Genomic DNA, 21,321 nt, shown 5'->3' with positions numbered 1-21,321 from the left:
CACTGCAACCTTCCCTTTTTTGTTTATTTGGGCCCTGGGTGATGGAGTCCCCAGAGCCCAATTAGGCTCAGGGAAGTGGGTCATACGCTTCCCTTCTCTTAGTACGTGTTGCTTGCTGGGTGCCCTGGATGGCCACCAACCTATAATGTAGAGAGGCCTTGGGGGAGGGGTCCCTGGGCCACAAGAGGCTCGGTAAGGGAACCCTCTGCCCTTGTTAATGGAATTCATCTGCAAAGGATGTGTCCACGGGGTCTAGTAAAGCTTGGGGATCTGAGCTGGATGGTGTCGGCTGCCTGTGGGAGTGGCTGGTCAAAGGTCCTGGCTGCAGGCCAGGTCTTGCCGCCAACCTCTCACTGCACATAGCCAAAGATAGTGCGCAGTGGGTTTGCCACAGGTTATGGTCACAGGCCAGGCTCTGCGGCCAACTTCTCACAACACACAGCTGTGCACGGCAGAGAGTTGGCTTTCTGTATGATAATAAAATATTACTTTACGTAAAAAACCTTAGAAGTTCACTGTAAAGAACAAAGATTAAAATATTGTTATAGTTAGGTGAAATGTTCAGTAACAAGCAATATTTTAAACTAAAACATCACAGAAATTCACCAGTTATAGTTATCTCAATTAACTAAAACTCATGCCTTAAGGTAACTATAACTCATGCCCTCATCATGCACGGCTAAACACACCACATAATTTAATCTTCTATGACATCACTAATAATATTGCAGCTGCATTTGCAATGAAACTATTGATTAGAAAACTGTGCATGGGGGGGCACAAGCTTTAGCTATCTCAAGGCACCAGCTCTAGTTACTTGAGATAACTATAACTGGTGAATTTCTGTGGCTTTTTGAGTTTAAAACATTACAATGTTACTGAACAATTCACCTAGCTATAACATTACTTTAACCTTTGTTTCTTTCAGTTAATATCGATATATACACATTAACACCGGTCAAACCTTCTTATTCAATGTTTGCCAGTTGTTTCAAACCTCATATTTCCATGGGCATCCGCAGAAATTTTTCCAGGGGGGGGCACTAACCTGGCAAATGAAGGGGCGTGGCTAATGTTAATCAATAGGGGCGGGGCTAAAATGGCAGACAATCAGGATCGGGTAATGCTCAGGCCAAGCTGAGAAAAAAAGTGGTAAATTCTGCATTTGAAACTGGACAACAATTAGAGCACACATATGAACCCTAATATTACACCCTGATCCCTTAAAACTCATACATTCCCTAATCCCTGAAATTAGCCCCCTGGCACCCCAAAACCCATAACCCATACCCGCCCTGACCCCTAAAATTGTCCCCTGGTACTCCAAAACCCATACCTGCCTGAACCCTAAAATGTCCCCCCTTGCAACACAACACCCATACCCACCCTGAACCCTAAAATTACCCCCTGGTACCACAAAACCCATACCCACCCTGAACCCTAAAATTACCCATGCCCCCCCAAAACTCATACCCACCCTGAACCCTAACATTACCCCCGGCACCCCAAAACCCATATCCACCCTGAACCCTAACATTTCCCCTAGCACTCCAAACCCCATACTCGCCCTGAACCCTCAAATTATCCCTGGCACAACAAAACTCATACCCACCTTGAACCCTAAAATTATGCCTGCCACCCCAAAACTCATACCCACCCTAAACCCTAAAATTACCCCACTGGCATGCCAAAAGCTGAACGCTATGGGGCAGATTTACAAGCCCCAGCGCAACTTTTGCGTCACTATTAACATGGGAAAAGTGTCGCAAAAGTGGCCCAAGGGGCTTGTATATCTACCCCTGCAAGCTTACACTACATTCGCATATTCGGAGGGGACTGTCCTCCTTGAGGTTTCCATGCATGTAAGTCTAAAACACTGTAACCTAGATATGCAGCCAGTAGGTAATGCTGGTGATGCTGCAGAATGCATTAAAGTTACTGGAACTTACTTAAAAACTGCTGCCTGCTCTTCTGATACTATTCGGTGGAGTCGGGCTGATCAGCGGCACTGTCGTCCTGGCATCCAGCCCCTCCCGAAGGTCTCACTTTCTAGATAGGTGTCGGTCAAATGTCTCCTGCATTCTCCTTGCCTGGGCCTCCTCTGCTTCTTCGTCTGTGCCCTTGGATGCAAAAAGAGAGAGATCCATGGCCCTGTTCACCATTTATCTGGTGAGCAGCGTCATGGATGTGTATTCCATACAAGTGCACAGACAGCAGGGTGAAAGGGATGGCAGTGCAGGTGACGATTTCCTTTGTAAAGTCATTCCTGCTGGCGTCATAGCCCATGGTTTGCTGTCTGTGCACTTGTATGGATACACACCTATACAAGTGCATAGACAGCAAACCCTGGACTATGATGCCAGCAGAAATTCCTATACAAAAGAAAAGCGTCACCATCCCTTTCCCCTTGCTGTGCACATCTCCCCACTCCCACGCCATGACCAGGCAGCTAGAAGTGGTGATTTGTCATTCTGAGGGGTGTGAATGTTATAAGAACGTGTGTGCCCGGCTGAGACAGCTTCCCGGCATCCCACACACACACAGCCGCACCCAAGTACTTCACACAGGTCTTTAAAAGACCATTTACTTGGTAATGAGGCTTTGTTGTGTTTTCACCACTACTTAGAGTCCCTGCATCTCCACTCTGCACATGGCTTTGGCTGGATGAATTAGCCCCCCCCTCCCGAAATTTGAGGGAGAGGAGTTGACGTGAGGTTTAAAAGAGGGGTGAACAAGGGATTGAAGACACTGAGTGGTGACCGTGATGGGGCAGACATTTAATGCAGTTTCCTTTACCAATAGGTTTATTGTACATATCTAATTTGACATACTCGCAGACAGCAAATGCTGCTGCCTTTCCATGGTGTCTGAAAGTTTTTTTCAGGAAGTTGGGTCGACGAGCTGATCGGGTTATTTTCTTCCTTCATGTGGTGGTGATGAGTGGGTTGCAGGGCGCCTGCACTTGTCGCCTCTGTCATTGGTAGCCCCCTCCATCTGAACGCCAAGGATCACCGCCCCCCCAACCACCGGCACCTGGAGGGGTCGCTGTGATGCCTAGAGTGACCAACTGGCATGGGTGCAAATTCAGGCGAGTGAGTGTAAAAATTCAGGACAAAGGGTCAAAATTCAGGACAAAACTTCAAGACAGGAGGTCAAAATTCAGGACAAAATGTAAGGTTTAAAGACACATCAGAGAAGGTTGCACAATAGTATATAAGTAAGTAAATAGACAACCACTAAAGTACAAGTGAAAATAAGTTTATATTGGGTTGAGACAATTGTGCACTTCATGGTTTGTCAGTATACTCGCAGCTTTAAGCAAATGTGCCAGCCGCAGTGCGTCCATTGGGGCGTAGGGGCGTAGCCCCACTAGCCCACATGGACCCGCGGCTGGAATTGTTGAACTACTGAACTACTTAACTTTTATTTTTTTTTAAATCGCCGGCAGGAGTAATTTATTTTTCCGCCGCCGAGCCCCGCCTGGAATGCGGGCAGCACCCGAGTTGACTGGGAGTGCGCTGCGCGCATGGGGGCTGTCCTGCACAGCTTGAGTGACAGTGTGACACACCAGCGCTGTAGCAGCAGAGACAGGTACCCCTAGCGCGCATGTGAAGCTTGGGGCTGAAACTAGCCCAAGCATGCGCAGTAAGTTCCCCCTCCTTAGTGAATGACCAGGGTGGTGCAGGTTTAGCCGGGCAGGCCAGCCCCCAGCGTTAGGAAGGGCGAGAGGGCGAGCAGACAGTGTGCCCCCCTAGCCAATCCTGGCGCTGCATGCCGGTCACCGCGCAGCAATCCATTATTGGATGCTGCCTGTGGGTGGTGCACTGCTGCTCAGCACTGCAAAATGGCCAATCACTGTGTCTGACTTGAATGTAGTCATGCAGTGATTGGCCATTTCGCAGCGCGCGGCGCTGCACAGACTGCTGACGTTGGAGCGGAGGATCCGGTTCTAGTCACCTCTCGTGGTCGTGGACTGACTCGTCGTGGTGTCTCGTGTCTGCCCAGGCCTGTGGTGCGCATCAGCCAGCCTGCCTGTGTCTGTGTGCCCCCTGTGACGTGGTTTCATCATTCAGATTCAGAGACAGTGTCGACCCCGACGACCCGTCGTCGTTGATAATAGTGAGTACTAGTTGTATGATACAACTTGTATGCCTGGAGTGATTGACCCGGTAGTGACGAAGAAGATTGTTGTGAGGGTGTGTGTACGCGTGGACGGTGTCCGATCCACCTCCAGGCTTCAGCAGGTGTGGGAGGGTCTGGTACAATGCAATACCCTAAACCTTTATTCAGTACTAAGCCATCAAGCTTGTTTACAGCGTTTCTTTCGTAAATTCGTGAGTAAAAGCAGGATGGTGCTAGGCCTCTATTGTTTAGAGTTTCTTTACTCTATAAAGGCATCGTGATCTGAGTGGTGTCAGTCCATCTTGAAAATCTCTAGTGAATAATAACTTGGTTTTATTCTAAGCACTACAAAGAAGTTACTGTTGCCCAATTTAATGATGCTCAGTTTATCAAGCTCAAATGGATGGGAGGCTGAACATGCCTTGCACAGATTTCCAACATGTGCCGTGACCTCCGGCGAAAGCTTTTACTCACTGAACTGCCTGAAACGCCGATTTCCTCCCTCCCTCGTGGTTTCTAGTCCTACCTGGTGACTGCCCCCAAGACATGTTGGACAAACCCAGTGAGGGGTGTGGAGATGGGATATATATAGCTTTACTGCACTTCCCACCAACTGTGATGGACAGGTCTCTCTTCATGGCCCAGCCGAGATGTCAAGAGATACGCTGCCTCCCAGAATGAGATAAATATAATAGCACGTCTTTTGTTTGTTTTTTGGGAGAGTCGAGGAAGGTATGAGAGGGTATGGGGGAGGTGGGAGTGGGAGATACTCCCAAGTCCCATGTGGGAGCTAGACTGAACTCATCTGCTTCCAAGGTGTTCTGTAAGAAGTGATTAAACTGACATAAGGTTTGCTGAGCCTGGGCTCCTTCAAGCAGCACTGCGGCCATCAGCACCTGTTGTTAAACAAAAGTAGCCAGTACTATAAAGATTATCTGGCCCCTTATTTGAGTTACCTTACCCATCTCGCAATAAGGCCATGAGAGTTAGAAATTTCTTAGTAAAATTATTTTTCAATACAATTCTCCAATTAAAAGTTGGTTTCTTTTGTAAAAAAAGTTTGACATCTTCATGTGTTCACAAAGTTGACATTTTTATCAGTTACCTCACAAAATAAGGGAAGCTAAGTGCAGTGGCTCAATTTCGCCCATTCCTCTTCTGAAGGCTTCTTTCAAACTGCTGTATCTATTTATGAAGGTTACATCTAGAGTATTGAGTCCAGTTTGGAAAGCTGTCTACGGTATTGTGTTTGGTTATGGTGGTAGCAGCTGTAATAATGTGTCCAATTACTTAGGTCACATATGGAGTAATATGCCACTTTTTTGACATTGCTTCTGGGGCATAGCGTTCTGGTTGAAGTATTTTATCCAGTTATAGAGCTCACATCTGATTTCTTATGTCAGTTATGGAGGTGACATCTGGATTTTTGCATTCAGACATAGAGGTCACATGTAGAATATTGTGCCCTGGTTGTGGAGGTCGCACCTGCAGGTTGAATCCGTAAGTAAGAACATTGTCTGCTAATGGAGAGAACATCTAGAGTATTGTGTCCGGGGCCACTGCTCCAAAAAGATAAATAATGCAGATTGAAAACAGATGTGAGGCAAGCCATGAAGGCTGTACAGTGCTCCTCTGATATTTTATGAAGAAAGATGAAAGGACAGGGTGGTCGGAAGGTAGACAGGGTGCATGGGGTGGGTACAGGTGGTCATTATTCCCCAGGGCCCAACGCCCATACTGCAAAATGTATTTATGAATTTTGGAGCAGGTCTGGTCTGTTTATTAATGATGACACAACCAACACAATTATACTACTAGATGGCGCCAGACGCTTCAGCTGCTCTCTTTTCTCTTTTGCTCCAGTACCATCGGGTCGAGTTCGTTCTATATAAAACTGCAAAAAAAAAAAATCGTTTCACATAGGATGGGTCATGAGGTCTCGCGGTGCAGGAAACCCATCTTGGGGAGTGGATATGAGATAGCACAGGGTTGAAGTCACAATGTGAGGAGTAGACATGAGCTAGTACAGGGCAGGAGCGACATTCTGAGGAGAGGACATGGGGTGGTACAGGGCAGGAGCGACATTCTGAGGAGAGGACATGGGGTGGTACAGGGCAGGAGCGACAATCTGAGGAGAGGACATGGGGTGGTCCAGGGCAGGAGTAACATCCCATGGAGAGGTCACTGAGACCTAAGGCTGACCTGGTCTGTATGTTTCGCATGAAATCTGATGCCATTTGTTGTCTGGAGGTGCATGTTGCAGCATCTCTATGTGATTGTCACCATATTTGTGCCTGGGATCTTTGAAGTGGGCATGAGGCGGCAGTGTATGAACCATGCTTTATAAATCTTTGATTGATTGATTGACATCCCAAGGAGTGGCCATGAGGGGACACCTTGCATGAGTCTCATTCTGTGGCGTGGATATGAGGTAACACTGTGTAAGAGTCAGAACCCTATGGGGGATCTGGTCTTCGCCACTGACTGGACTCAACACGATCTCATGTAGATTCCAACAAGTAGAGTGAGCATCAGAAGACTGATGCATGCTTTGTCAAGCAGGCTGTGAACCAAGTGACATGAGGTGGGCAGATTGGACTCCATTTGAGCGAGGGTACGCTGGACTTCACGTGACACTCTGCAGGCCACATCCATGGGTAGTGAAAGTATGAAGCTCTGTGGTTATACTGAATAAGCAGCTACCTATGTTATGCCATCTATTAATGTAATAACTGCACTTTCACAATTGCTTTATTAACCTTCCTGCTTTCTCAAATTTGCTTGAAAATGCACGATTTTTCTTCTTTTTTTTCAAAATGTTCTTGGAGGGAGGTAACCCCCCCAAACCCCATTTTGGGGTTGGGACTCGCTCGCTCTGCTCACTCGCTACGGTGCTGTATGGAAATCACTTTGCACCCCACCACTTTCAAATGTCACCCACCGCTCCTGAAATGTGCAGGTCTTTTTATGGTAACAAAACCGGCCCCACCTTTCCAGCTCCCAGAGAAAACGCCTGATGCCCGTTCCGGCCAGTCTGGCCTTGATACCACCCTCCAACGGAGCCCCTCATCTTCACATAGACCCTCTCTCATGTGTATTTAATTTCTTGTATAGTGCTACTCATCCCCAATATGTGGGGCAGAGTTTTGGAGTGCGTTACAACACTCACATATTATATAGAGACAATCACTCATATAAATGAGAAAGTCAATATATAGGAAATGTTGCTTAAGATAATGGGGCTTATAATGTGTAATCATACTTTCATCCATCATTCAGTCTTTCACGATTCATTCTGTCCTTCCATATGTGTGCCGATCCATGTCCATATTCATCCATTTACAAACCTATCCATCACGTTTCCTTCCATCCATCTGTACACTCATCCATCCACTCTTCCACACATCCATCCATTAACTCATCCATCCAGCCATTCACCTGTTCAGTCATCCATTTACACATCCCCCTTCCTCTTTCAATTCCCCTTTCACTTAGCCATCCATCCTTCCATCCACCCACCCATCCATCTACTCACCCACTCATGAATCCATCCATTGAACCTATCATTCATCTATCCTTTCTCTCATCCATCCACCCTTTCACTCATTCACTCATCTATCCATCCTTTTGTCCATCTACCCGCCCTTTCACTCACTCATCCAGCCTTACATCCACCCTTTCACTCATCAGTCCATCCATTCACCCTTTCACTTATCAATTTATTAATCCACCCTTTCACTTATCAATTCATCAATCCATCCATCATTTCACTCATCCATCCACCCATTCACTCGCCACCCATTCACTCGCCCGTCATCCACCCTTTCACTCATCCATCCATCCATCATTTCACTCATCTATCCAGCCATCCATCCATCCACTCATCCCTTAACTTACTTACTCAATCACCTTTTCACATTAATTATGAGACCCATCAAGGACTTCACCCTCGCTGTAGTTCCTAAAGTAAGGTGTGGGGTGGAGCAGGGTTCACTATGCCCCTGCACATAGGCAATCTGAAAAAGTGGAAGGCATGAGTCATGCATGATGCGCAGGGCCTTGACGTGGGGCGACTGTGACATGGTGTTGTTTCCAGAGCTTTACGTGGGATGAGAAAACTAGGGGGTCTCTTCAAAAGGGTGTTTGATGTAACAAAATGCGTGCCTTAAAACACATAAGCTAAAATTCTGTGCTTAATATAACGTGCCGCCTGACTGGTATTTTTGTTGCTTCTGTCATTGCATCCAGATATATAACACAAGTAACGTTACACTTAGAACAAGTAACGTTACACCTACAACAAGCCAGAACTATTGGCTTTGTCAATGGTTGTTAGTTGAATAAAATAAAAAAGCAGCAACCCTGGTTGCTGTACTAAAACTATAATCCTTTCCTTTCAACTTCTTTCACAGCCTTTCTTTGATTAACTGCATTCTCACATAGCAGTAGCATGGGCGTTTTTGCGCTTCCATGTGACGGAAGCCCTGCCCTGGACCGAGGCTGGATGAGGCCACCACATGCTGTGCCAGCCCAGACTGACCCATTGTCATTCTGTATGGGGCAATCAGCCCCACACAGAATGATAATGGGTGGGGTGGGGCTGCTCTTGTGCTCAGAGGAGTGCGAGGCGCCCCATCAGGGAGCTGAGGCCTTTTGCAGGGGAACAGCTCTGTTCCCTGCAATGCTTAAAAGCCCTGGCGTCAGGCCTCACTCCTGGATGCATTTGTACAGATGGGCTTGTGCAGGGGGGGGGGGGCAAGGAGAGGCGCTCCAGGGGGGGCAAGCGCCCCTCCTTGCCCCCCCTGCGGACGCCCATGCATATTTCACAGAAAGTGTCTAACTGTGGATTATTTCTGTAATTCACAGTGGTGAACTCATTTGCGGCTTTTTAGTTTCATTAAACAAATAAAAAAGTTAAGAAGATGTTTCGCACAGCATTTCACCTGTCTTTCAGTGCTTGTATGAAAAACACGTTCACAATGACAGTGCTGCTCTCCAAGCATTTATCAGCACTTCAGACAAGCTCACCCTCGCAAGCCCATCTTTAATGCAAGAATTTACCAATGAATCCTTCCCAGTGTGTGAAGGTAAACATTGTAATTGCTGAACCTTGTCAAGCGTTGTAGTTTATGTTAGTTCTTTGTAGAGATCTTGTTAAACCTATACTATAGTGTCAATGTACTGTAAAAGTAGAGCACCTTTTAGAATGCATGTTTGTAATTTCCTTACAATGTACTTTGCATTTAAAATTGTACTTAAAATAATGCATCTTGCTGCATAAACAATCTTTAAGCATTAGCCTATTGTCCCCAACAAAACAGAGGGCACCCACTCAAAAAGTGAAGGAAAAATGTCCCCAGGTCCTGCATGGCTCCATACAAGCGGGGCTTCGAACGGCCAGCCGGTGGGGTTGTGGGGGCCCTTGGGCTCCTCCTGTGGAACCCAATAAATAAGCAAGCTGTGGGTGTCCTGGATGGGACCAGGACACCCACAGATAAAGCAGAAAAGAATAATAAAGGAGCTGCTCATTTATTATTCAATGCTCATGGCAAGGAGCACCCCATAATGCCCTTCAAGGGCTAATTTACATACATTAAGCTTCATGATAGTGCCCCAGTGTGGGTAAGTTAATAGAAAAATTGCACCTTGAGGTATTATTTTCTCTTGTTAAATCTTTTTTTCTCACAAGTCATATACATGTACAGTAATTGAAAAGAACATCAGAAAACGTGGTATTTTCGTTTATGAACTTTATATCATACCTGGAATCAATATATTTAATTCAACTGTTATATAAAACAGGCAACACAAAAGACACTACTACATTCAATATATTCTCAGTAGTGTGTTACACCGTTGGTACAATATGTATAAACCATATATATACATAGAATGCTACTGTAACCACAGTCAGCTTAGTCCATCATTTTCTTTATAACAAATCCTGTTGTTGGTGATTCCTAACCCAAAACGGTGCCTGGGCGTCGACGTTTCGGTCTTTATTGTATAAATCACACCAAGACCATCATCAGGACTAATGTTGCACAAAATATCTACAAAAAATATATACAATATGTACAATCAGTAACAATACAACCACATCCAAATGTCCAATATACTTAATCGTCTGCTGACATTAAACCATCACCACACCCAGTGTGACTGTTTATATAGCAACCACCACCATACGGCATAATACTCACTGAGAAAATATATTTTCTCCAAATCTTCCAGATCTCACTCTGGCTTCTCCACAAATGTAAGTCAAGTTCAACTATCGTCCTGAAGTAGGTACAGAGACATAAAACGGCCCATCAGTGTAACTGCAAACCATACCTATTCTACACTATGACACCGACATCAGTCCACTGCTTACCTCTATTTAAGTCTGAGAGGGTATTGAAAAACAATGCGAGTCCACAGTTTAACTCCAAGTACATAACGTATTATCTAGAAGACACAAGCAAGGGGGTCCGCCATCAGAATCCTGTACCACTTTAACTTCACGTTTCCTAAAGCCTCAAAAACAGCGTTTGTACTTACTCGTATGCACCGCCATCGACGGGACCTATCCTCGTCACTTTCAGTTCGCGTCTGTAAACAACCGCGTGAGGTTGATAACACTATTCCCGTGGACTGCGCACATGCGCATAAGATACCCAATATCGGTAAACACTGCAGTGGCCATATTGGAATGGTGGATCTACTCAAAAACGTCCCTATATAACATATAGAGCGGAGAGTCATGCAAATATACACGAACAACATTCTGGAGAATAACTAAATCAACCCACCAAACCAATAAAACGATGGCGGTGCATACGAGTAAGTACAAACGCTGTTTTTGATAATACGTTATGTACATGGAGTTAAACTGTGGACTCGCATTGTTTTTCAATACCCTCTCAGACTTAAATAGAGGTAAGCAGTGGACTGATGTCGGTGTCATAGTGTAGAATAGGTATGGTTTGCAGTTACACTGATGGGCCGTTTTATGTCTCTGTACCTTCTTCAGGACGATAGTTGAACTTGACTTACATTTGTGGAGAAGCCAGAGTGAGATCTGGAAGATTTGGAGAAAATATATTTTCTCAGTGAGTATTATGCCGTATGGTGGTGGTTGCTATATAAACAGTCACACTGGGTGTGGTGATGGTTTAATGTCAGCAGACGATTAAGTATATTGGACATTTGGATGTGGTTGTATTGTTACTGATTGTACATATTGTATATATTTTTTGTAGATATTTTGTGCAACATTAGTCCTGATGATGGTCTTGGTGTGATTTATACAATAAAGACCGAAACGTCGACGCCCAGGCACCGTTTTGGGTTAGGAATCACCAACAACAGGATTTGTTATAAAGAAAATGATGGACTAAGCTGACTGTGGTTACAGTAGCATTCTATGTATATATATGGTTTATACATATTGTACCAACGGTGTAACACACTACTGAGAATATATTGAATGTAGTAGTGTCTTTTGTGTTGCCTGTTTTATATAACAGTGAATTAAATATATTGATTCCAGGTATGATATAAAGTTCATAAACGAAAATACCACGTTTTCTGATGTTCTTTTCAATTACTGTACATGTATATGACTTGTGAGAAAAAAAGATTTAACAAGAGAAAATAATACCTCAAGGTGCAATTTTTCTATTAATTTACATTACCCAGTTCCTTGGGGAGTATTGGGTTGCCCTCTTCTGGCCAGTGTGGGTAAGGGCACCACTAGCAAGTTATTTAAGTGTTGTGGGGGGAAATCATTAAAAAAAATAACCCTATGTTGCCTGCGGTCTATATAACAATACCCCAGGAAAAGCTGATGATATTTTGACGAATTCCCGGAATTGGAGCTTATGCTCTTTAACGTGGAAATCAGTACCCCTTGTAGCTGTTCTTATGGCTGTATTATGTGGCCTAAGGAATGTATAACAAAGTCTCTAATACATGTTTAAAGTTGTTTTGAATAAAAATTCATAATTTAAATGTTTATTAACAAATATTGCAATGCTTTCTATTAGTTATAATTATTTCTAGATGGTTTTGAAATTAATTGGTTTTAACACCTGTACAGCGGCCGAAATGTAAAGAGTGGGCGGGGCCGCATCGTCCAACGGACATGCGCAGCACTTGCCAGGTAGTGCTCGCGATGGCCGATAGCCGACAGAAGCAGCGAATGGGTTAATGATGATTATTAACATGTTGAAGTAGGTTTATCAAGGTGGTGATCTTTTGTTAAAGACATTAGCTTATCTTTATATAATGATGTCCTGAATTCTTGACAAAGCCAAAAGGATTGCTTTATATATTGATTTGAAGATCCTTTGAAACAGCTGATAGGCGTGTCTTGTATACTGATGTAGTCACACCTTGATAAAGCCAGTAGGCCTGACTTGTATATATTCAAGTGACTTTATAATGCAAACCCTAGAAATGATGTTATAATTAGATGGAAAGGTCAGTTACAACATAGCATCTTCAGCTAAAAAACCCAGAAAAGATTGTTATATTTACTACGGAGAGCTACAAAGTAAACATGAACTTAGCCAGACGACATTTTGGTAGCTTATATTTTTTGCTGCAACATTTTTGTAGCATGGTCATTTCCCCACAATATTCTGATATTGCACCTTGTTTATCCATATTCTGGTTATGATAGCACAATTCTCCGCTGAGTTTCTCATAAGCATGGGCGCAAAATCCGTTCCGCTCGTGGATTTTGCGGATTTTCGGCAAATTCACAATCCGCGAATTCCTGCGAATTTGCCAAAAATCGGCAAATCCGCGAGCGGAACGGATCCGGGGGGCAAAAGTTCAAGCTTCAAGCTTGTAACTATTTTAGAATGGCGCCGGCAAGCTGCCAGCGCCATTCTAAAATAGTTACTAAGTTAGCTTCAACAGGAAGTCCTAATAGAAGCAGGTGCTCGAGTTTAACTGAATTCGAGCACCTGCTTTATTTTATCTATTAGTGCTTCCTGATCAAGCTAACTTAGTAACTATTGTAGAATGGCGCTGGCAGCTTGCCGGAGCCATTCTAAAATAAAACAGGAGAGGGGCTGAGGGCAGAAGGGCATAACAACGAGTGGGGCAGAGGGCAGAGTGGCACAAAAACGAGTGGGGCAGAGAGCAGAAGGGCACCAAAACGAGTGGGGCAGAGGGCAGAAGGGCACAACAACGAGTGGGGCAGAGGGCAGAAGGGCACAACAACGAGTGGGGCAGAGGGCAGAAGGGCACAACAACGAGTGGGGCAGAGGGCAGAAGGGCACAACAATGAGTGGGGCAGAAGGGCACAACAACGAGTGGGGCAGAGGGCAGAAGGGCACAACAACGAGTGGGGCAGAGGGCAACAACGAGTGGGGCAGAGGGCAGAATGGCACAACAATGAGTGGGGCAGAGGGCAGAAGGGCACAACAACCAGTGGGCCAGAGGGCAGAATGGCACAACAACGAGTGGGGCAGAAGGCAGAAGAGCACAACAACGAGTGGGGCAGAGGGCAGAATGGCACAAAAACGAGTGGGGCAGAGGGCAGAAGAGCACAACAACGAGCGGTCTCGCACAAAAAACCCCGCGAACACGCAAAGCGCCCCGCGAACACGCAAATCGCCCCGCGAACACGCAAAGCGCCCCACGAACACGCAAAAATAAAAAAATCCGCAAATTCGTACAATCGCGGATCGCGAATTCGCGGATCGCGGATTCGCAAAATTCGCCCATATTCAGTTTCTCATGCATACAGTATATGACACTTGCAGATTGCTGAGGCCCAGCTGAATACGTAGCGTAAAGCATGTAGGATGGAGATGAATTAGCAAAAAGATTATAATTGGCAACACTTATTAAAATATTCAAAAAATCTCTCTAAGGTAATTAAACAACCCAAAAAGCTGTAAGTTCTATTAAAGACTACAATACTATCGACAATCACAGCACCAAACAGAGCTCCATGAATACATAGAAACTGAACCCTTCCAGTGACGTGCAAATAAAAAAGAATTGCTTGCACAGAAACCAGATCACTACTCAACAAAAAAATGCACTTAGCAGAAACATATACACACGGTAGCAGAATGTACAGTCTGATGAAATATTGCCAAAGATAATTTCCATCAAACAACTGCCCATACGAAGATGCCCGCAGGGGAAGTCACTAAAAGAGAACCACACATATTAATTGGGACAGATTGACAGTTTTTTAATAGAACAGAAGCAAGGATGGGAACAGGGCAATGGATCCTATGATCTGCATACCATGCTTCAACCTGGATAATTAGGATTATCATGGGAGAGTTTGTCTTGCAGAAGGAAGATAGTAGCAGCGAGAAGGAAGACAACAGCGCTTTGTATCGCAGTGAGGGTTAGTGCACAATCTTGGCATGACAATGACAAAAAACAGGATTACTACCCAAAGGAAGGGTGCCCTCGGTGAACATATTGTTTATGGAATCGTTTGGGTCAGACATTAGACCAGTAGGAACGCATATAGCAGTGCCATGTGACTGCAGTGCATAGTGACCAGTGTAAGATCTCCATCTAGGCAGAAGTGGAGAAAATACTCAGGGCAGGCAGTAACATACTGACAAGATTCAAACAGTTGTTATGAATTCACAGAAAGGTAGCAGGCAGCATTTCCCAAGATTCAGAGTTCATTTAGATGCAGCTCAAGACAATACTGCAAGCAGTGCATGGAAACCAAGGGGTCAAGAGTTCTGCGTCAGCGGTGCAAATAAAGATCCTTTTGGTGTCTGAACGTGGGAAGCAGGACACCTTGCATCACCAGTCTGCTGATGTCAGCTGAAGATCATTGTGAAGCAATACAGCAATATCTTATCCCAGACATGTTGCTTTGACAGCAGTGAGCCCAGCCCAGTCACAGAGGCGTGTGGAACAGCCTGGCCTGTCCACATGACCCCCGCTCTCTACTGATTGATCTAGAAGTCTGACTACAAGAAGCAATGTGCGTTGGGTGAGGGAAGGCTGCTCGACACTTACTGACAAGGATCATCAGGCTGACATCATTCCCACCTTCTAATGCCCCTGTCCACTGTGATTCTATGTATATAGATCAATGCACACCACTTGACCCTCGCTTCCTTCACAATCCTATCCATGTTGCAATGTTTAAAATGACTCTTTCCACAGAGGGTCATAATATCCTTGGGAACAAGCATCATGGTTGGCCTGGGCATGGCCCTGTGATCGGTGGCATTAGCCATAAGAACTTGCAGTGACCGCAGTAAACACTGCCTTTATGAAATTAATCACATGGGCAAGGGCTTATAGACTCCTTAACTTATAATATCTGCTGGTGCCTTGCGTGTAAGACATTGGGCCAGTTTATATGCTTTTGATATATTGCAGGGTTAGTTTTTAGGTTTCGCCTGCCGAAGGCTGCGCTCTGCGCAGCTTTTCGGCGCAGGCGAAATCTATTGTTTACAATATGGGCTTCAGGAACGTCCCCCAGCTCCCATTGGCTAGCTCCATAAATGGAGGCTAGCCATTGGGAGCCGGATCTGTCCGTCAAGGCCGGACCAGATTCGGGGGCATTCCCGTGATTTTTTCTCTCTCCGCCCCTCTGTGCGTGTCATCGCGGCCGTGGGCGGGTTTTTTTTTTTTTGGCGTCCATGTTTGTTTTGGCCGACCGCCGCCGGAAGTACAGGTCCAGGTGAGTGCTGGCCGTTCCCGCCACCCCCCTCCCCTCCCGCTGTCCGTGCCGCTTCTGTTCATGACGCCATAACGGGCCTCGCCATTAGAAGCCTTTGAAGAAAGAGCCGCATTCCCTGAAAGCCTCTCTGTCCCTGTGTGCGCGCATGCCATGCCTTGTTCTTATTTTCGCAGCGCTGACTTGTTGAAAGCAGCCACCTGAGGGGGTAGACAAGCAACGGCCGATAGTAATTAGCCTGAGTTGAGCGGACGCGCATTCATCGCTCTACCGCGTCGCTCTGCTGCCACTGCTCCTGCCAGACAACAAACTCCACTGCCCCACTGTTCTTCTGCTACTCCTTCTTGTCTCTCCACCGCGCTGCCACCGAAAGTCCCCGAAAGACACAGCCGCCTGGATGTTATTGTTGCCGTGAGTTTTCCAGCGTTTCTTAGTGCATTCTTTGCATGAATTCCTTAGATGCTGCACTCGCGAAAAATGCCAACTTTCAGCCTACCATTGCCGCCATTGCTGAGAGGGATTCGAGCTGCTGTCAACTTTTATGTGTAACATATGTGTACTGGGTATTGTTAGCAGTTAAATACACTAACAAAAGAATCAAGGATTCGGGTGAGAGGGATCAAGTAGATGTTGAACAACACTGGTGAAAGAGCTGAGTGCTGTGGGACTTCATAGTTGATTCTGTCAGATCAGGAGAAGAAGGGCCCAATTGTATCTGAGTGTGTTTTAGGCAGGAGGAGTAAAAGGATAGTGCATTTCCAATGATAGCAGCTGAGAGGTTCAAGCCATTGATGAGTACAGGATTAAAGCACAGGGTTTGCCTTAGTTTAATGAGGTTAGAAGATCAGATTCTGCATTGCTGAGGTCAGTGGAAATCACTGAGGAGGCCTTGAGCTTCCTGGTAGGCTGTGAGTTGGTGAGAAAAACAGTTTTGAGTGCTTTGGCAAAAGAGTGTGGGTTGAAGATCGTCTGGTTATTGAGAGAGATTGTCTGAGTTCAAGGAAGATTTCTTTATGATGTATGTGGTGATGGCATGCTTTAGCAGTTGAGGGAGGTGTTATTAAGCTTGGTGATAAAAAGGTGCAGTGCTGCAAGGCCCAAGCTGAAGATTTTTGGAGGACAAGTATAGTGGTGTTTCAATTTTTACGATTTGGTGTGCAGCCTATGCTTCCTAATTTGCTGTGACATTGTAGTGAACGTCAGCACCACCCTGGAGGCACGAGGCGCTGCATCTTCATGGCACCCGACCAGGGGGCACACATGCCTGAGCGGTGACCTTTCGCATCAGCACCACAGATCATCCCTGTTGATGGATGAGCTCTGTGTGGGTGTGTAGAGGGCTCTGTGTGGGTGTGTGGAGTGCTCTGTGTGGGTGTGTGGGGGGCTCTGTCTGGGTGTGTGGAGGGCTCTGTCTGGGTGTGTGGGGGGGCTCGCAGTATGTGTGAGGGCTCTGTGTGGGTGTGTGTGGGTGGCTCTGTGGGTGTGTGTGTGGGGGGCCCTGTGTGTGTGTGGGGGGGCTCTGTGTGTGTGTGTGTGGGGGGGGGCTCTGTGTGGGGGGCTCTCTGTGGGTGTGTGTGGCATTTGCGAGAGATTAAGCTATTGGCATTGTAAATGACAATGACATTTATTTATCGGTTTTCAAAACGAACACATAAATAAAAAAATTGTCATTTACAATGCCAATAGCTCTAACTTTTCCAAAGGCGAGACCGTTGCATTGTAAATGCTTGTTCTTTTGTGGGCATGCAGTTCAGAATGTTTAGAGCTTTCGAGTTTCTCTTTGCACTTTGGAACTTCTAGTCCTGTTGATTCCGTTCACATGTTGGTGCTTGACTCACCCAATCATTACAAGGACATGCAGATTTTACTGCTTTCCTCACCCAAATCCGCACATTAGTTCCCATTATCGGGTAATAAACTCATAGTTGGGAGATATTTATCGGGCCTGATAAATTAGTTACTCACAAATGGAAATGGGTAATTTAAGAGCAATGGATGGGATTCCCCATTAGCTTGATTGTGTAATGACTTGGGTGCAGTAATGAAAATATAATATTAGTTGCTGGATTTATCCTCTGCCATAGCTGCTTTTATGTAATTGTCAGCTCCCTCTATTTTTGTTTGATGTGATGTTCACTAGCAAAGGGCGAATGTGCTTATTTTTACAACCAAGATCCATGTTGAGATTTCAAAGTTCTCGACTTTTTCAAATGTTTGTTTTACTGATTTTGGTTTTGCTTGAAAATACATTTAATGGCCTGCAGCACTTTTAGTTCCTGTCCAGGTCACTTGAGGAAATTGCACCTTTTTTGCCCGCTCACTTTTGATTTTTCACTATTCAGGTGGGAATAAAACATAATCAGTCAAATAAAGTAAACACCAAATCAGCTAAAATAGCATTGAGGCAGAAAATGTATATCAAAACTCTTTATTGTACTGTGGAAAGTGCTCAATGGATTGGGCAAACAGGCTAGCAGATGGCGGTAACATCATGTTCAGACGAATAGATGGGGCACCTAGCCATGCGGGAAACAACACATTTCCATGACCACACTCTCCTAAAACAGCCATCACTAATATAGAGAAAAAATGTAATACAAAACATCATAACATCCGAATCACAGTAATGCTTATTGACAGACACCTGCAGAATCGAAATACAATCTAAAAAATGCTTTACACTCCTAACCACCAATATTCAAACCCGTAGAATGTGATTAACAATGAGAAGCAAAAACATGAAGCTGTACGTGGCATAACATATAGGTTCTATTCAAAACTAAGCAAACACAAAAAAAATGACAAAATCAACATTGAAAACAAGGAAAAGTGCAACTCAAAAAGGCATGTGCACACTTGAAGAAAACACCAATAGCATCACAATCAATGCACTATACACACCTATATGTAGATTTGCTACGGGGGAAAGTAAACTGGTGTCAAGTAAGAACTGGTCTCCTGGTATCCGAAGCCAAAGGTGAAGGAAGCTGTGATAAATGCCACTTGGTTTTGGTAATACCCCTCACTGTATGGGTTACCGGATTACACTACATTCACCAGAATGCAACGGAACCGAGGTCAGCGCGAGAACCCATGCAGCGCACCTGATAACGATCTCGCCGTGGGAGTGGCTAAGGAACTATTCTTAAAAAGATGCAAGCCCTTGGTGTTAGAACTGCAACAGAAACGAGGCACTGATGAAAGCCAATGCTGAAACGCGTCTGCCACAGCGTTTCTAAATACCTGCAACGCGCTACAAAGACTCTCTGAAATAAATCCAGTTTTTAACTTTCCTGGCGTGTCGGGCTCATTTTGATGTAAGTGAGCGTCTGGTGTTTGTATTTAGACCAAGCAAGCTGGAGCTTGGTCACCGACACCCCCTCTCGGTCTGGAGTGACAGAGCAAACCAGCAACTTTTTGGACTCGTACTTAGAAGGTACTAGCTTGTCACCCCCTCAGGCGGAAACAAAGCCACTGTGCGTCGTTTCTACACGGGGAGAGAGTGATGTAGATTTGCTACGGGGGAAAGTAAACTGGTGTCAAGTAAGAACTGGTCTCCTGGTGTCCGAAGCCAAAGGTGAAGGAAGCTGTGATAAATGCCACTTGGTTTTGGTAATACCCCTCACTGTATGGGTTACCGGATTACACTACATTCACCAGAATGCAATGGAACCGAGGTCAGCGCGAGAACCCATGCAGCGCACCTGATAACGATCTCGCTGTGGGAGTGGTTAAGGAACTATTCTTAAAAAGATGCAAGCCCTTGGTGTTAGAACTGCAACAGAAACGAGGCACTGATGAAAGCCAATGCTGAAACGCGTCTGCCACAGCGTTTCTAAATACCTGCAACGCGCTACAAAGACTCTCTGAAATAAATCCAGTTTTTAACTTTCCTGGCGTGTCGGGCTCATTTTGATGTAAGTGAGCGTCTGGTGTTTGTATTTAGACCAAGCAAGCTGGAGCTTGGTCACCGACACCCCCTCTCGGTCTGGAGTGACAGAGCAAACCAGCAACTTTTTGGACTCGTACTTAGAAGGTACTAGCTTGTCACCCCCTCAGGCGGAAACAAAGCCACTGTGCGTCGTTTCTACACGGGGAGAGAGTGATGTAGATTTGCTACGGGGGAAAGTAAACTGGTGTCAAGTAAGAACTGGTCTCCTGGTGTCCGAAGCCAAAGGTGAAGGAAGCTGTGATAAATGCCACTTGGTTTTGGTAATACCCCTCACTGTATGGGTTACCGGATTACACTACATTCACCAGAATGCAACGGAACCGAGGTCAGCGCGAGAACCCATGCAGCGCACCTGATAACGATCTCGCCGTGGGAGTGGCTAAGGAACTATTCTTAAAAAGATGCAAGCCCTTGGTGTTAGAACTGCAACAGAAACGAGGCACTGATGAAAGCCAATGCTGAAACGCGTCTGCCACAGCGTTTCTAAATACCTGCAACGCGCTACAAAGACTCTCTGAAATAAATCCAGTTTTTAACTTTCCTGGCGTGTCGGGCTCATTTTGATGTAAGTGAGCGTCTGGTGTTTATATATATATATATATGTATATATATATGTGCGAAGGATTCCCTGTTCAGTTTAACTCACAGGATGGACGAGACTCGCACTCCACGCTGCTGAGATTTGAAGGTTGTTTATTTAGGCTGACGCGTTTCGAGCAAAAGCTCTTTGTCACGAGCCAAGGATTCGCCACCAGTGATCACCATTATAAACAAAGTATTTACAAAATATAAAGGTAGGACCATTTCTTGTCATTGACATGAAAAAAAGACTTGCAAAGTTCATTTGTGGAAAACAGACTTGCTACCATTATTTGCATGAGCAGCGTAAAGAGGTGCTGTTAATGTACACATTTAGATTAAAACATAAATTCAATTTATACATTTGGTACATGATATCATGGGTAATTTAAAGTATTTTAGACAATCTAATTACATTGCCCCGTAGGGTAAGACATTATGCCCATATCTTATTGTGCACAGTAGTGGCCAAGTGGCCATTTCATAGTGGCTTAGGAGCAGGAATGGCTCATCATAACGTGCTATATACAAAAAGGAAAAGTAAAAATAAATCAAATCGGAACAGAGGGAAAGGTTCTCAACGTGTTCTGTACCCAATGAAACAAGACAGTGCTTATACTTGGGGAGGGAGGGACGGAAGAGAGAGTGGATGACGGCAAGTTCCCGTCGTGTAGGGTGGGTGGAGGTGAAGGGGTTATTTACAAAAAAGAAGAAAAAAGGAAGTTTATTTAGAGATAGATGCAGGCTAAGTTTGGTTACTGAGACAGACGCAGTCTCATGTATCCAGAATGCGAGAAGAACACAACCAGCAGTCATGGAGGGAGATTAAAGGATGAAAGGCCCACAAGGGAATCTACCCATATTAGAGAGGTAAGGTGACACTAGCGGGTACTGGGCCTTACGTGAAAGTTTTCCAACCTGCTGACACTGTGTTGCGGTGGAGAGCCCTCCCCGCCACACAGTATGTACAGAGAAATCAAATATCACTTGTAAAAGGCAA

The sequence above is a fragment of the Lissotriton helveticus genome, chromosome 10 (assembly GCF_964261635.1).
Source record: "Lissotriton helveticus chromosome 10, aLisHel1.1, whole genome shotgun sequence".
NCBI lineage: Eukaryota > Metazoa > Chordata > Amphibia > Caudata > Salamandridae > Lissotriton > Lissotriton helveticus.
This window is presented reverse-complemented; position numbering follows the sequence as displayed.